The sequence below is a fragment of the Capsicum annuum genome, chromosome 8, assembly GCF_002878395.1.
Source record: "Capsicum annuum cultivar UCD-10X-F1 chromosome 8, UCD10Xv1.1, whole genome shotgun sequence".
In the NCBI taxonomy this organism is placed as follows: domain Eukaryota; kingdom Viridiplantae; phylum Streptophyta; class Magnoliopsida; order Solanales; family Solanaceae; genus Capsicum; species Capsicum annuum.
The window spans coordinates 130619435-130637547 of NC_061118.1; the positions used below are offsets into that span (position 1 = coordinate 130619435).

The 18113-nt window shown below is 35.8% G+C and overlaps 1 long non-coding RNA gene across 1 annotated transcript; it reads left to right on the forward strand.

Moving 5' to 3' along the window:
• Window positions 1–6147: 6147 nt before the first annotated feature.
• LOC107856057 lies at window positions 6148–16202 on the forward strand. The gene is made up of 3 exons (XR_001670468.2): window positions 6148–6628; window positions 14607–14730; window positions 15547–16202. It is a non-coding gene; the product is annotated as an uncharacterized LOC107856057 (long non-coding RNA).
• Window positions 16203–18113: the final 1911 nt, after the last annotated feature.

An 18113-nucleotide genomic window follows, 5' to 3' on the forward strand; every position in this document is an offset into this window, starting at 1 on the left:
ACGTAAGTATTAATTATATTTTTGGCACAAAAAATTATTTAATATTGATGTGACAAAATACTGTCAAACTTTATTTTGAAAATCGTGTAAAATGTAAGAATTTGTTACGTTTTATAATTTTTTTTCATAAAACGTAAAAAATTATTACGTTTTACAAATAAATATGTAAAACGTAATAAATTTTTACGTTTTATAAAAAGTCAACTCCGTTAATTGATCGTTATGAAAAAAATAAAAAATATAATAATTTATTACGTTCAACCTATTTTAATAACTTTTTAAATAAATATCTTATTTTGATCACTTTTTTAATTTCTTGACTTATTTTGATTTTGAGTTCTTTTCATTGGACCCCCAGCCCCACCATAGAAAAAGCACAAAGTCTATGCCTCCAAAAGCTAATAAACAAATATCAGTTTTAAATAATATACACCGACAATATTAAATTTCCTATACTATATATCATATTACTTTTACTTTTTCTTCAAGTATTAATATTTCATCTTATACTTCAGATTACCGGTCTCATCTTTTATGGACTATCATTAGATATATTTTAGGTGATATGATTGTGTATAAATTTTCATACTCTATTTATGTATTCAAGTTAAATTGATTTAAGTTACATATTAAGTTATATACATCATCAGTATAAAAGAAATATGTATGATATCACGTCATCTAAAAGATATCTATCATAAGTAAGTCCCCTTAAAATATGAAATTACAATCTTAAAATAAGACAGATTATCTGTCACAATATCTAAAGTGATCCGATATTAAAAATATTTCTTACATTGATAATATACATAGCTTAAACTCATAAATATATTTTATGAACTGAAAAATTTAAACGAAAAGGGCATCAAAAACATGAAAGAACTTCCAAGAATAGCGGACCAAAAACAACCCTTCGTAAACTTCATCTTTCATATCCAACCAAAAGCAAAAAGACATTACACTCAGTGGCTTCATTTTTCCATGGTCTATTGAGTTTACAAAATTTACATAACTATAGTCACTTAGTTTACTCATTATTGCATTCATGTCAGCTCATTTTTCTCCCACAAATCACAATCCCTTAGCTTTGAAATTCAAAACACTTAACCTAATATTGTCTATTTCTTATTTGTCTCTTAAGGATTTTGACTTATGGGTGATTAATTGTTATGGATTCTGGAGTAAATTTTGTCTTTTACATTATGTAGTTACTCCAATATTGGCATAAGGCTCGAAATCTTAAAATCGAGCTTTTTTTGTTACTTATGAGTATGATTAAATTATCTTTGAATCAAGTGCATCTACATTTTACGTTAACATGATGTCATTACCATTTACCAAGTCTGAAGTTACCTGCAGCTAAAGTAAAATTTTTTAAAGTGAATGAATGTGTCTTATTTGTTGTTCTTTAATTTGCAAAGTGTCAAAGCGTTAAATTAAGTTGGGGGAGTTGCTATGTATTTTACTTTCTTTAGATTTGAATTTGGGATCTTTTTATTTATGAACAACATAAAGTCATTTAAACGAATAGGAGAAGGAAAGGGTTAGATGGAAGATTCAGAGAAACTGCAAATTTTGTGACTACGATTTTCAAGATTCTTTTTGACAATATTATATTCTAAAAGTTTTGGTTATCTATTTGTAGTTTACTCACTTGCTAGATTATGCTTTTTCATGTCAAATTTGACGCAGTGTCGTTTTATTTTTTCAAATTAACATAAAGTCATAGCAACAGTAGAGTTAACAAAATCAAAAGAACAAAGCTATTCCCTTTGTTTTAATTTATTTCTCTACTTTTATTTTTAGTCCATTTTAAAAAATTATATTTGGATATTTTTTAATCTTAATTTTTTATATAGCCTTAATCTTAATTTTTTATATAGCCTATTTAAGATTATAAAATTAAATATATCTTTTATTTAAGATCATAAAAATTAATTTTTTTTCTTAAATTTTATATCGCATTAAAATCAAACAAATAAATTTAAATGGAAGTGTCAAACTAGCAGTAGTCACATCATGATTTTGCCCTCAAGCAATAGATAGAAGACTAGAAAAATTTATCTACTCATCATTTTGATAGTATAGATTCTACTTGTTTTTGCTGAAAAAACAAATGTTGTGCTCTCATCTACTCCCATTAGGCTAGCAACCTCTTACAAGCAGCAGACTTTTTTCTCAAAAAAAAAAAAAAAACAATTTTGCCCTTGTGGGTTGATTTATGTCTAAAAATAATAATTGGGATGGAGAGGGGATTATAAGGTGGGAAAATCAATCCTTATCTACAAGGTGAATATTTAAATAATCATTTAACTGAGCTACTAAAATTTTTTCGTGGATCGATTTTATCAACGAAAAAAATTGTTCAACAAGTAAAGATCGGCCTCAAAGTGTGTTGGATAGAGGTCCTCCTCCACCACTAATGGACAGGAAAGTTCATCATCTAGCTCATCAAATAAGGAGCTGAAGCAGATGAGATACGTCGTTTGAAGCTCTGCATGATTCTAAGTTATCCGAAAGAAACTGATGGGTTTGAACAAACTATATGGGCTAATTAATAGCATAATTTTTTTTGGGTAAACTAGATATGCATTAAGTAAAAAGGTAAATAAGGTTAGTACAAAGTTGCCTTAATCAGACTCCACCACATACATAGAGGGATGCTGCTTAATATATTCTATATTACAATACACAGTCCTATTAAAAGAAGTTCTAGATGGATCTTCCCAAATCACTGATCCTGCTAAAGGTGGCGAGGTTACAAAAACATGAACCTTCCTAAAAAACTTCAAGGCTGCTCCTTTCTTGGCAATTGTATCAACCACCTTTTTTGTTTCCTGAAGCTATGTTGTACTGCCGGTCCTCCCAATCTCCTTAGGATTGACCTGCATTCATAAATAAATGAGTCATATAGCAAGTTAACTTTATGCAGCACGTTGACGATTTCTTTGGAGTCAATGTTGATTTCCATTGGCCTTAGATCATGTTCTATACCAAGTTCCAGGCCTTCCTTGAGAGCAAGAAGCTCTATGAATTGTTGGTAGCATCAGTGAAACTCTTGCTAAAGCCAATGACCCAATCTCCTCTACTGTTTCTGATTACCCCTTCAATGCCTTTTTTACTCGAATTCCCAATACAGGAGCCATCGGTATTGAGTTTGTAATGGTAATTTTGGAGGGGGAGAGGGAGACCACTTAACCGCGATGGTATTCCAAGGGTGGTGATAGGTATTGGCACTTAAGTGGTAGAATTCCATAGCTTCAGTATATACAACCTTGAAATTTGGATTAGAGGTTGCATTATTGAAAGAGTTGGCATTCCTAATTTTCCAAATATGTCGAAGGCAGAAAGGGGGAGGGTCTCCCAGGAGATGTAGGTTATTATATTGAGCCTATCTTAAGGTCCTCCAAGTGTTACCCCAATTTTCAGTGGATAACATACTGAGGTCACCACTTGCTTGGCGAATGAGTTCAATCCAAAAGGACCTAGTATGGGTTCAATCAAAGAAGATGTGATGCTAATTTTTAGCGTCCAGACCATAAATCTAACATTCTGGAGTAATATTTATGCCCCTATAGTAAAGGGTGGCCTTTGTGGAAGGTTATTATGCTGGATTAACCATAGGAAGAATTTAAATTTATTGGGAATCTTAGCTTGCCAGATCCAGATGAAAAAGATGTTGTTATTGGTCCTAGTTCTTCTAATGTTGAAAATATAGTGATTGGCACTTTTATAAGAGAAAGAGCCATTGTTATTCAATCTCCAAAGAGGCATGTCAGTGTTGATGGACTTGTTTGCAAGATAAGTGTTTTAGATGTTGAAAGCAATCTCCTTGGGAATGACAAATAGAATAGGGATGAAATTTCAGGTTCTATTTCTCTAAATGTCTGCCAACTTGTGGGAAAGGTTAGGTATAGAGTGAGGCCCTTGTAAGATGCTCGATAGAGGTGGCATGCCTAGATCCCATCTATCATTCCAAGCATTCACCTTAGCCCCATCATGAATAACCCATTGGATGGCATCTTTACAGAGGTTCCATCCTTTGTGGAGGCTTTTCCAAGTCCTAGAAGAAGGGGCACTAGGCTTGTCCCTACAGGGTTTGTACTTAGTAGTGAGGATTCTTTCCCACAAGAGGAAAGGTTAGAGTACGTTCTCCGAGCAAGGCTGCAAAAGAGGGAGTCATTCTTGATGGAAGCCTTTGCATACCAAAACCACCCTCTTTTTTTGTCTTAGTTATTGTATTCGACTTGACCATATGCATCCTTTTATTGGCATCAATGGTGCCTTAGTTGAAGTTTATCAGGGCCCTGTCTATATGATAGTTTATTTTACTAGGCAGATGAATGTATTGCATAACATGGTTTGGAGTGCTTCCTAGAGAGGTTTTGGCAAGGGTGGTTCTTCCAGCCATGTTAAGAAATTTGGTTTTTCAACTAGCAAGCTTGTTTTCATATTATCAATTATGAATTGAAATTCCCAATAGCAAGATTTTTATGGAAAACAAGGAATCCCAAATACTTCCCAATTGAGTTTAAGGCCTGGATGCTTAAGAGGGTGGAAAGTTGTTGTTGGGTGTCCTTTTTGCAGTGTCTTGAGAAGAAGACTTTAGACTTACTGAATTAACCTTCTGGCCAGAGTGGATGCTGAAACTTTCTAAAGTCCTGGTGATTGTGAGGCAGTTCTTCATATGATTAATAGCATAATTGGTATGTAGTAAAATGCAGAAATCTTGGGCTTTAGTCATTGTATGCACGTTAAGCCCATTACACCAATTCAGCAAAATAGAAAATAAGTACAAAGTTAGTTAGGTTTTATCTGATATATTCGTTGTAATTAAATTTAGTCCTTAGAATTTTATAGTAATAGTCCTTAACAGAGTGTATAAATATTTATAATTATAGAGGAATGAGATATGAGAAAAACTTTCAAAACCCTTTATATTTTGTCAACCTATTCCTACATTATGTTAAGAGCAAAAGCTCGATCCTAAATCACTCGCCTCCCTTAAATATCTTCAGTAAGTGCAAAATGGGAGACACAACATCGCCAAACTAAAATTGCAAAAACTATTAAAAAACAATAACAATGTTATAACCAAACTCAAATTGCAAACACTAGAAAAAACAACAATGTTATAATGCCAATCATCTGTGTCATCTCAGCGTATCTGATCCACCAGGTATGAATCTGGATAAAAAAATTTGACGAAAAAAGTCTTTAGGGATGGAGAAGGTCTATCCACATAATGCTTTCTACCAAAACTAAACTTGGTTTCATCAATTGCACGTACAAAGCTCTAAATATCACTGCAACAAATATGAGCAGTGGAGTTGTTGCAATGACATGGTAATATCCTGAATACTGAATTCATTATTGAAGGATATAGAAGCCAATGTAATCTACACTAAGACAGCCAAAGAACTGTGGGACAACCTGGAACATGGGGTTGGGAGATCTAATGATTCTAAGATCTACCACCTGTATAAGAAATTATTAGGTTTAGTTCAGAATAATAATGATATTGCATGGTATTTCACAAAACTCAGACAATTATGGGATGAGTGGAGTTACTTAATTTAATCATATATTGCACATGTGTATGTTATGTGAGGGAAAGTAGAAGTTGACTAAGACTTTGGAGGACCAAAGACCAATTCAATTCCTTATAGGCCTCAATTATATTTATGTACAGGCTAGGGTAAGCATCTTAGCGATGAATACCCTGCCAATTATTGATATTGCCTACTCTTTGCTATTATAGGATTAGATCTTACTTATACAATAGGTAGGTCACTGGGTTATTCAAATAAGTCATATTTTCTGTGATTTTTTTCATGTTACAACTTTCGTACCAATTCGGTCGATCAGGAATGAATCGGTTAAATATTCCATTAGGTAGTCTGATCTTGATTCTTCTATGTGAAATTCATTCTCATTTGGCTCTTGAAATCACATTCAGCAGTGGTTGGAACAACTCACAAAATTCAACTACTTAACCTAATTTATTGCCCTCAACCATTTCTTGTACCTCTATTGAAATAGAATTATTTTATGTTCTTTCATTGATTGATTATTCCTCTCCATTCGTATCTCTTTTTTCAATTACGATCCCAATTAGATCACAAGATTGAATATCAAAGCGAAGAATATGTGAATGCATTTATTCCAACTGATTCTACATCCTTCATAATGACAGGACAGGGAAGAGGAACCTATAAACTTGGAAATCATATGAACAGAAGAGGTTCTACACCTCAAAATTTTGGTGCATCTGGGAATCAAAAGTTCAGAAATTCACCTTAGAAATTCAAGTCAAGGAATACAAAGTTCAACTCAATAATAAGTTTCACATATTATAGAAAAATAGGGTATGTCGACGATGATTGCTACAACTCATAAGGTTCCCAAATGATTTTGAGTTTACAAAAACAAAGAGGTTCGAAGTTCAGTTAAAGGTAATACATTGATGACAGAAGAAGAATATAAGGACACACATGGGCAAATATGAAAAAAAATATTTAGCCAACATTTAAGCAAGAAATAATATGTTGATCAGGTGCAGTAAGTAGAGAGAGATCTGAAGATAAATCATGCAAGAAACTCAGGAACAACAGTAAATGCTAATGTGGTAGGTACAATTCTAAAATATTCAAGTACTTGCTTCTCAATTTATAACTCTAGTACCTGGCATTGATTTAGGTGCTTTAGAACGTGAGTATTTCAATTCTGTTAATAGAACTTTATTGAAAGAAAGAAAGGCTAAGGTTTACAATATAATCTGAAAAGCATGAAAAACTAACTAAAACAAAAGTAGGCTATATATATACATAGCCAATAACCTAAAGGTCCATAAACTAAAGGCCCAATAACATATAACATATGGGCTAACATCCCCCCTCAAACTCACAATGCAACAGCAATAAGCATTGAGAGTTTGTCACACAAAAAACGAAATCGAGACGCCGACTGAGCCTTCGTAAAAAGGTCAGCAATCTGCAAAGACGATGGAACAAAAGGAAGCGATATGGTCCCGAGCTGTAAATGATGACGGGTGAAGTGACAATCAATCTCAATGTGCTTCGTACGCTCATGGAAGACAGAATTCTTTGCAATTTGTACCGCACTTTTGTTATCACAATGCAGGGGAGTAGGCATAGAAATGTGAACCCCCATATCTGCAAGAAGCCAACGTAACCAAATAATCTCACATGTAGTCACAGCCATAGCACGATACTCAACCTCCGTGGAAGATCTAGAGACAACATCTTGTTTCTTGCTCTTCCACGAGATTAAAGAGTCTCCAAGAAACACACAAAAACCAGTGGTGGATTTACGATCATTGCGATCTCCATCCCAATCAGCATCACTATAGGCTCGCAACTCGAGAGATGACGTCGAGGGAAACAAGAGATTCTGAAACTGAGTGCCACGAAGATACCTTAGAATACGAAGTACAGCTCCCCAGTGAACAGAAGTAGGAGCAGTAACAAACTGGCTAACAACATGAACTGCATGTGCTATATCTGGACGAGTAACCGTAAGATAAACCAAACTACCCACAATAGTCCGATAAAGACTCGGATCTGATAATGGAACACCATCACTAGGAGAGTAACGTGCATTGGTTTCAAGGGGAGTATCTACAGTCCTGTTGTCAGAAAGACGCGCCCGTGTAAACAAGTCAGATATATACTTAGTCTGAGAAAGAAGATACCCTTTCTTAGACTGAGCCACCTCAATACCCAGAAAATAACGCAGCAAGCCCAAGTCCTTCATTGCAAATCGATGAGCCAAATCATGCTTCAATAACTCAATACCACTATGATCATCACCAGTAATAATCATATCATCTACATATAAGGACAATAGAATTCGCCCTGCACTTGTACATCTAACAAACAATGCTGAATCATGGTTACTCGGGACAAATCCAAGGGAAGTAATAACAGTGGAGAATTTCTCAAACCAAGCACGAGGGGCTTGTTTGAGACCGTATAAAGCTTTTCGAAGCCGACAAACTTCACCTGGCTGGTGGTCAATACCTGGGGGAGGAGTCATATAAACTTCCTCGTGGAGATCACCATTCAGAAAAGCATTCTTGACATCCATCTGAAATATCTTCCACTGTCGAACGGATGCAACAGCAATCATAGTGCGAACAGTCGTCATCTTTGCTACGGGGGAAAAAGTCTCCTCATAATCCATACCATATTGTTGTGAGTACCCTTTTGCCACAAGTCTTGCCTTGTATCGCTCAACAGACCCATCAGATTTTGTTTTTATCTTATACACCCATCGACAACCAATCGCATGCTTACCAGGTGGGAGAGTAACCAAATCCCATGTATGTGTATGATGAAGAGCAGCAAGTTCCTCAGCCATAGCATTCTGCCAAAGAGGATCAGACACAGCCTCTCTATACGACTCAGGTTCAGACAAATGATGTATGTTTGCAATAAAGGAAGCAAATGAGGCTGAATATGTAGAATAGGAAAAGTCTGGCAGTTTGGTGGACTTACAAGGTCGAGTAGACCTCCTCAGAGGTGGTGGGTCTCCAGTCTCAACAGTTGAAGGAGCAGACTCAGGCACAGGCGAGGCTGAAGCACTATCAGGTGGCACACCAGAAGGCATGGATGGATCCGGAACTGGAACCTCTATGTCAATCCCAAAGGGATCAATAAGCCGAATATCTGACTTTGTCACATCATGGGTTTTAGCTGGAATGGAATAAAAAGGAATATGTTCCAAAAAAGTGACATGTCGTGAAACATATAATTTCTGACTTACAGGATCATAGCAACGATATCCTTTTTGTCCAATACCATACCCCAAAAACACACATATAGCTGATTTTGACCCTAACTTATTTCGTTCAACATGAGGACGAAGAACAAAGCAAGTACATCCAAAAACTCGTAATGCAGAATAATTCGGCGGGTGACCATATAGTTTCTCAAACGGAGACATCCCTGAAGTCAATGCAGTAGGAATACGATTAATCACATATACAGCAGTTAGGACTGCTTCTCCCCAAAAAATACTAGGAACCTCTGCAGACAAAAGTAAAGAGCGTGCTGTCTCAACAATATGACGATGTTTTCTTTCTGCCAGACCGTTCTGCTCAGGAGTGTCGGTACACGATGACTGGTGTATGGTACCATCAGAGGCAAGTAACTGAGTGAAGTCATTAGAGGTATATTCACCCCCTAAGTCACACCTGAAACACTTTATCACAGCCGAATGTTGTGTTTTAACAAGGGCTCTAAAGTTGTTGTAAATGCCAAAGAAATCAGATCTGCGTTTCATAAGATACACCCAGGTATAACGAGTATAGTCATCTATAAACGAAACATAATAGGTCGATCCACCCTTAGTGGATACTGGCGCTGGTCCCCATATATCAGAATGAATAATATCAAAAGGAGCAACAGAATAAGACACACTTTTATTAAACGGTAAGGCAGAAAATTTTGCCAGTTTACAACCACTACAATCTGAAATATCACTAGTGTTCACATGACCCAAAGCACCACTAGAGACCAAAAAACGTAAACGTGAAACTGACACATGTCCTAATCTGGAATGCCAAAGATAAAACTGAGAAGACAAAGGACTCAAACGAAAAGAAGATAAATCTATGCTAGAGGCAGCAACTGCAGACAATTTGAGATTCTCCAAGACATAGAGTTCCCCCAACCTATGGCCGGTCCCAATCACCCTCTGAGTGTGTTGGTCCTGTATAACACAAACAGAATCAGAAAAAAACACCCAATTACCAGCCTTACACAACTGACTGACCGAAACAAGATTTAAAGCAAGTTTGGGAATGTAATAAACATCAGAGAGGACAATGTGAGGGGTAGTAACAGAACCAACACCCTCGACTGACATAGGTACAGCACTCGCGGACATAACAGAGATTGGTGAAATGGGTGACAAAGAACCAAACGATGACAAATGAGGGGACATGTGATGAGACGCACCAGAATCCAATATCCACAAGGAGGAAGGAATACCTGAGGTACTAGAAGAAACTGAACCCGAATGAGACATAGATGCTGACATGGCCGTAGGATTAGAAACGAAGAACTGTCTGAACTGTTCGAAAACCTGGGGATCCAACGCAGAAGGTGGCATAGTGCTAACAGACTCAACATCTACAGATGGTGCAGCAGCAGCGAACTGTGGAGGACGAGATGACCATGGAGGAGCACCAGAGGAGCGTGACGGAGACTTTTGCTGCCCATATTTCTGTTGCTGCCCAGATTGAGGCTGTTTGACCTTGTTAAGTAACAACGGACACTGAGCCTTCCAATGATTTTTCTGTTTGCAGAATGCACACTCATCAAATGCAACGTTAGGAGATTGTCGAGTCTGAGTACGTGGTGGCCTAGACTGATCAGTTGAAGCAGCAAACACGACAGGAGTAGTAGTTACTTTAGACCCTTTATCCACTTGAGACTTGATACGAGTCTCCTCTGCAATCAGTTCATGAACCACAGAATCAACAGTAGGGAGGGGAGATCGATGAAGGATTGTTCCACGTAGGCCCTCAAAGTCAGAACGTAGTGCCATCAAAAACTGAACCAAGCGTTGCTCTTCCCGTCTAGCAATGTACGGCCCAAAACCTTTTAACTCTGCAGATTCAGTAAGTGCCAATTGATCCCACAAATCCGACATGGCAGCATAAAAATCTTGAATACTGAGATCATGCTGTTGAAGAGCACGGATATCATACTCCAACTGGTACTGCTTAGCAAAATTAGACTGAGTGTACAGTCTTTCCAAATGATCCCAGACCTCCTTTGCTGTGTCATACTTAGCCAATTGCATACCAATTGACTGAGTTACAGAATTGTTGATTCAAGTGATAATCTTGGAGTTATTAGTTTCCCATAAGTCCACCAACAAATCAAAATTTTCAGTTTTATCATCGATAGGTCTTAGTTTTACTCCAGTGATATAACCCCACATATTCTTCCCACGAAGAAAATTCTTCATGACATAACTCCAATAGGCATAGTTCTTACCATCTAATTGAGTACTAATGGACTGGAGAGAATCATCCTTTCCAGTCATTGTAAACACAGCAACACACAAACAATTCAAAAAAACAAAAAGATGCAAAACCCTAGGTTGAACAATTCCGAACGAACAACAATGGCAGCAAGCAAAAGAACGAAAGACGAACAATACCAGACAGCAAACGAATACAGCAGCACCTCAAAATTCGGGGCTCCGCCCCGAACCCCGGACGGGGGCGCGCCGCCCCCCGTACCCCCCAGCAAACTCACCGCGGAGTTCGATCCGCGCAGTAGGTGCCTGCTACAAAATCTTCAACCAACAAATCAAAGGACATGGATCAAACTAGCTCTGATACCATGTTAATAGAACTTTATTGAAAGAAAGAAAGGCTAAGGTTTACAATATAATCTGAAAAGCATGAAAAACTAACTAAAACAAAAGTAGGCTATATATATACATAGCCAATAACCTAAAGGTCCATAAACTAAAGGCCACATCATTTACATCTTTGACTTCTTTTCTTGTGCCTTGAGCATTAGTTAACCAAATTACTTTGGGATCGATGAGACTCACATAGAAAGTATCTCTATCCTTTCTAATCTTACTTTGTATAATGTTCTTCATATATCAGAATTTAAGTACAACTTATTATTTGTATACAAGTTATGCATTCAATCTAATGTAATGTTTTATTTATTCCAACTGAATGTGACTTGCAGGATCTTTTAATAAATAAGACATGAGTTTTTGTGAAGTAAGATACGATCTATATCTGCTCAAGTACTAAAATAGAGCCAAAGTCTGCTAAGAGTGCTATCTTATTTTCAATAATAAGAAATTCTAATGTTGCTTAGTTAGGTGTTTTCTATTCAAGATGGAAATTATTCCAATAATGTGCCAAATTTTATTTTTATTCATAGTTCTACTTTTTCATGTGTTTCGGTTCATGTTTCGGCAAATACTATTTCTAATATAAACATATGGCGTGTCAGATTAGGATATTAGCCTATTGCAGTAAGGAAATTTTTTTCTTTCATCTAGTTCCCCTCCAATTTAAAATGTGTTTGTTCTATATGTCCTCAAGTAAGGTAAAGTAGGCTGTCTTTTTCTATTAGTAGCATTAAATCTCAAATATTTTTTGATCTAGTACATATTAATACAAGATGTCCTCTTAACACATCTACTTACAATGATTATAATTATTTCTTAATCATAATAGATGATTTTAGCATGAGTTTTTGAAAATAAAGAGCAATGATTTTTCTATTCTAAAAGACTCTTATCTATGATTGAAAGAAGATTTGCCTTAAACGTTAGAAAAATCGGGTTTGACAATGTCGTGGAACTAGGAAGAGATTCTCGGGGAGCAACCTTTCTTAGTTTATTCTAATTTTGTTCATTCCATTGAATCCACCATTGTTTCTTTTGTACCATTATCTATTCCTAATCAACAGATAATTCAGTCTTTATCAAATATCACAAAACCTAATAATTTTGTTGAAGCGTTAAGTCATTATGAGTGAAGAAAAGTCATAGAAGTGAGAATTGAGGATCTACAGCTGAATCATACCTGAGATGTGGCAGAGTTATCCCCCAGTAAACCGTTGAAAGTTATAGACCAGATTAGTGGTGAAAGGGGATATTTAGAAAGAAAGGATAAAGTACACAGAGATATTTTCTCCAATTGTCAAAATGATCACTATCAGATGTTTACTCATTGTTACAATCAGAAAAGAATGGAAGGTGTTATATCTCTATACTTGTTGTCTATGTAAATGATAGTTTACTTATAGGAGATAATCTAGTAGAAATCAATGATATCACAACTTCAACACTGAGTTCAAAGTAAGGAACTTGAGAAACATCAACTTCTTTCTATGGATAGGAATTATCAGGGAAAAATAAGGACTCTTCATTAATCAGAGAAAGTTTACCCATGGTCTCTTATAAGAATTTGATTGTTCTAGATCTATTGTCTCTTTTACACTTAATCCATACTCATTGCTCCAGGCCTACTATCGCTCTACTCTTGATTTATACTCAAAGATACAAGTAGATAATAGCTCATTATTGTATGACCCTACAGTTTATAAATATCTTATGGTAAAGCTCAACTATCTTATCCATACAAGGCTGGACTTATATTTTACAGTTTTTAGTCTCAGTCAGCATATGCAATGATCCAGTTTTTCACATTTTTTAGTAGCTCTCTACATTTTATGGTACCTCAAGTCTGATCTCTGACAGGGGATTTTCCTCTCTTTTGTCCTATCTCTTAACCTTTCTGCTTTTATGATGTAGATTGGGACTTCTATAGAGAAACATACAAATTAATTAATGGGTATTTCATTACTTTAAGAGGAGCTCCCATTTCATAGAAGTCAAAGAAATAGGTTTAAATTTCTCTATCATCCGCTGAAGTAGAATACATATCTATGAGGCAAATTATGGAAAAAATTATTTGAAAATTACCTAGTTAGTTCATTTTCTTGAGGATCTGTCCATCTCACCAATGCTTTCAGTTTAAGTTCACTCTGATAGAAAAATAATTATCCATATCACTTACAACCTTGTCTTTCATGAAAGGACGAAATATGTGGATCTGAGCTATCATTTTGTAAGACAACAGTTTCTATCTAGCATTATCTGTTTGTCATTTGTTGCATTGGAACTTTAGCTTGTTGATATATTTACCTAGCCCCTCTCCGGAGTCTCTCATTGCTCTATACTGAACAAGTTAGGGGTTCACTCACTCAACACCAACTTGAGGGGGGATATTGGATAGAGGTCTTTACAAGTTAGGGGTTTACTCACTCATCCCCAACTTGAGAAGGATGTTGGATAGAGGTCCTTATCCATCATTAATGGACAGGAAAGCTCACCATCTACTCATCTAACAAGGAGATGAAGCAGAAGAGAAATGGTGTTTGGAGCTCTTCATGATTTTATGTCTGTCTGAAAGAAATTGATGGGTCAGGACAAACTATTTGGATTGATTAATTGCATAGTTGATATGTGGTAAATGCACAAGTCCACGACTTCAGTCATATAATGACCCTCGCAATGAAATTTAAAAATTTTTGTATTTTGACCATTCTAATTATCCCCGTAGTTGCTACAAGTTGATGTTGGGATATGGAGATGGTTGGCATGGTGCCCAAGACCTTCGAGAAGGTTTGAGGTTATTTTGAGGCTTTAAGAGCCAATAGTTAATTTTTGGTCAACATTTCTTGATCTGATTGTCGAATGGCAAGTGGACTGCACCAGTAAATTTTAAATGTCGAATTTGGGTTAGCAGCGAGGTTGGTTTAGTTTTGAGACCCTTATATCTCATTTTGATTATTCATTTAGAAAATATTAAAGAGAGTCTCGAGGGTTAATTTTTTTAAAAATGATACTTTTTTAAAAATATGACATTTTCATTGAGTCCAAAATATCAAAATTAGTTTTGTAGCATTATTACTTTAATTTTATGAGGTCCCAAACAAATCTCGAGAGTCCGTTTGGAGATATTTGACTTGTGCCTTTATTGTTTTTCAACTATCATCTGGTGCATGATCCTTTCCTCTTTGCACTTGCAGCCTTAGGCTGACGCTCGCGGAGCTCTATTGTCCCTACCTTTGCATTCGTGGTCAGAGGCTTGTGTTCATAAAGGATTATGTCGTTGCTTCTTTGCATTTATAGCCAGAGGCCTGTGTTCTGAAGGTACAGATCGATAAACCTCATAATCACAACAAAGGGCCTATGTTCGCATAGCCAATGACATGGATAAATTAAAAATTCCCATTTTGGCTCCAAATTATATTTTCTCAATTTTTAGACTTCTAGAGCTCAGATTAAGTTAATTTCAAAGGTATTTTCATGATTTATTCCATGGTTGAGATCCTAGATCTTTATTCCATCATTCTCTAATGATTTCATACTAAACAACTTCAAATATGTGATTTTAAACATGGGAGGTTTTGCTCGATAAATTGTTATATGAGTTTTTCTTTGATTCAAGGTTCGATTTCTATTTGATTTTGTGTAGGTTTTCAACTGTAGACTCCTATTGATATGGAAAAATTATTCTTAAATAAAACCTCTGGTTTTACCCCTTTCGTTTGGACTCATTTTTCAAATCTATTTTTGGATCTATTTTAAATAGGGTCAGTATGGGTATTATTAGCTTTTTTGACTTGTAGGTATTATTTTTAGTAGATTAGATGTATTTGGTGTTGATTAAAGGTATTCAAGCTTCTAATTGAGGCTTTGGATGGTGTTTGGAATTGCTAATCTTCACTTAAGTCAAGTTGAGATGTACCTTGACTTTTTCCAAAGTATTTTTGTATTGTATGCTTTTCTGTAGGCATTTTTGCTTTCGTTTAGGATTAGGTGTCCCTCTTAGGTAATATGGAGAGCATCTTTATGGGTACCTGATGTTTCGGCTTTTGACGAAATATTTTAGGCCTTTTCATTAGGGTAATTGTGTGTTTTCAAGCAACCATGGTTGTATTTAACATGATATTTTAGTGTTTTCAGGATAAGGACTGAGTGTGAAGGATAACTTGGGCAATCTGAGCAAAACAAAGGTAAAATTGAGCAGCGATGAACCGTCGACCTTGCGACAATCCGTTAGTCTAAAACATCAACAAAAAGCATAAGGCATAGACTCTGGATGTACTGCGACGGTCCAAGCGACGGACCGCTGGCCCTGTGATCAACCGTCGGTGTAAACCGTAGCCATATTACAGAAGGCATCATCACTGGAAGTCCTGCGACGGTCCAGGCGATGGACCGTCGACCTTGCGATGGGCGTCACACTACCCGTCTCCCAGAAGAAGAACATGGAGTCACTGGACACCCAGCGATGGTTCAGCGATGGAAAGTCGAACTTGCGATGGATCGTCACTTGACCCGTCCACCAAAATGCGGAGAGTTTGAGTTTAAATTTTTAAAAAACCTAGTTTTGGAATGATATAAATACCAAGTATTAGGATTTATTCCATATCTTTGTCTTCAGTTTCATACTTTCTCCTCTATTGAGAGCTTTGTACTACTTTTCATTGAGATTTGAACCTACAGATTGAGACGTGATTATTAGGTTTCATATTTTCCATCTAAGATTGAGAAGAACAATATTGTGACTTTTGTAAGTACTCTTCTGAAGTTATTTATGCACATCAATATAGCTTTGATTTCTGACATGAAGATGAGTAGCTAAACTCCCATAACTAAGGTTATGGGAGCCTTGATGTAGAGAACTACTTTGGGGGTTGTGAATGGGTTTCTTTTCTAATATCTATCGAAATTGCATGAATCTTTCTTCATTTTAATGACATCTCTTGGTTGCAAACTTGATAAGTGAGCCCATAGACTCCACTTGTCTGACAAGAAAATAGATGTTGAGAAAAGAAGTGATTCACATGAACTCCATAAGTTTACCCTTTGGGATAACGAATTAATGCCTTAACAAGATCAACCCTCATGAGAGTTTTATTGAATAATGCATGAATCCTTTAAGTTCGAGAGAAGTAAAGGGTGAAATACTCATTAGGTTGAGAAATACGTGGGTAATCTTTAGAATTCAATAATTCTTGCAAATTGGATACATAAGTTAGAATTCGAACACAAACTCACAACCCTAATTGTTTGAACATCTTGGTGAGCATAACTCTAGTTAATTCATTCTTATTGGAATTACATCTACATTCACTCTCAGTAGCTGGACTTTTGTGTAACACAAATACAAAAGAACACTGTTAACATTTCCAAACCCCTTTTTTATTTTGGAGCCTTAGATCAACAGTCTAATAACAATCACAATACTTAATGAACACGATATTCCCTACGGGATTCAACACCCAACCCAGTTAGGTTCTATATTTGACAGCGACCACTTACTCTCTCGTAAGAGAGTTGTAATTTTGGCACATCAAATTTTGGGTACCAGAGTCTTTGGTGGATTGTATTTATATAAATGTCTATTTTAGTTAGTTTTGCTACTTGTAAGTATCTCTAGAATAGATTGTAAATGGATAACTAAGTGTTCTTGAATAATTGATAGGAATTACCTCTATTATGATATTTTATCAAACTTGGTTATTTTTATAGGATAGTTAGGTTATTCTTACCTTATGTTTAAGCATTTATTTCATTTCATTACATTGTCTTATATCACCTTCTACTGATTTGGAGGTTGGAAAATTAAGAGATGTGCGGTATGGTTGACGTTGATAGGAGAGATAAATGTGTAGCCCTATTGGTAGTATGAGATACACTTGTATCTATGTGCACTCTCTCCGTGTTTTAATCCCATATTACTTGGTTGATTATAATTGACTAATCCTGGTGTATCTTATTAATGAGTCTTCTTCATAAATAACTTCTCTTATAGATTAATCATGAAATGAATAGTGTTGACTTACCTAGGTTAGTGTGCCTATCCTATTTTTGGTGAATCTGTTAACCATTGTGTTGGTTTATCCTGATAGTCTAAAGAGATATAATTTTGGGATATAGATTATTGGGGAACCTTTGGTAGTTAAGGTGGTGGTTCTCGCCATTATTTTGGATTAGGATCGGTTATCAACGATGCTTGTTGAGTATTTATGGTTTCGTACTTACCTTTGATCTTTCTTTTCTTTTTCTTATTTTTTATGTACCCCGTGCAACTATTGGTTCAATTGATAGATGGTAGATGGTATTCTATTGGAGTTGAAGTTGTGGAGATCGAGGTAGTGACTGATGGACTTTGAAACATCTCAGATTTCTCTATTTATGTCTTATGTTTTATTTTACATCTAAGTTATTTTAAATGATTATTATTTGTTAAATATGTATTAAAGGCGCGTACTGATGACAACTAGACCTGAGATGTATCTTTGAGACTCATGTTTCGTAATTATATATATATATACACATATAGATGTTCACATTAGGATTATTAATTCTCATTTTTTTTATTTCCTCTTTCTTAACTGAATTATGTTGGATGGGTTAGGCTTACTTGTCCGATGAGGTTTGACAAGTGCCATCACTTGTCTATTTTGGATCATGAAAAATTGGTATTAGCGCCCAGGTTTATTAATCTCATTAGTACAAGCCGA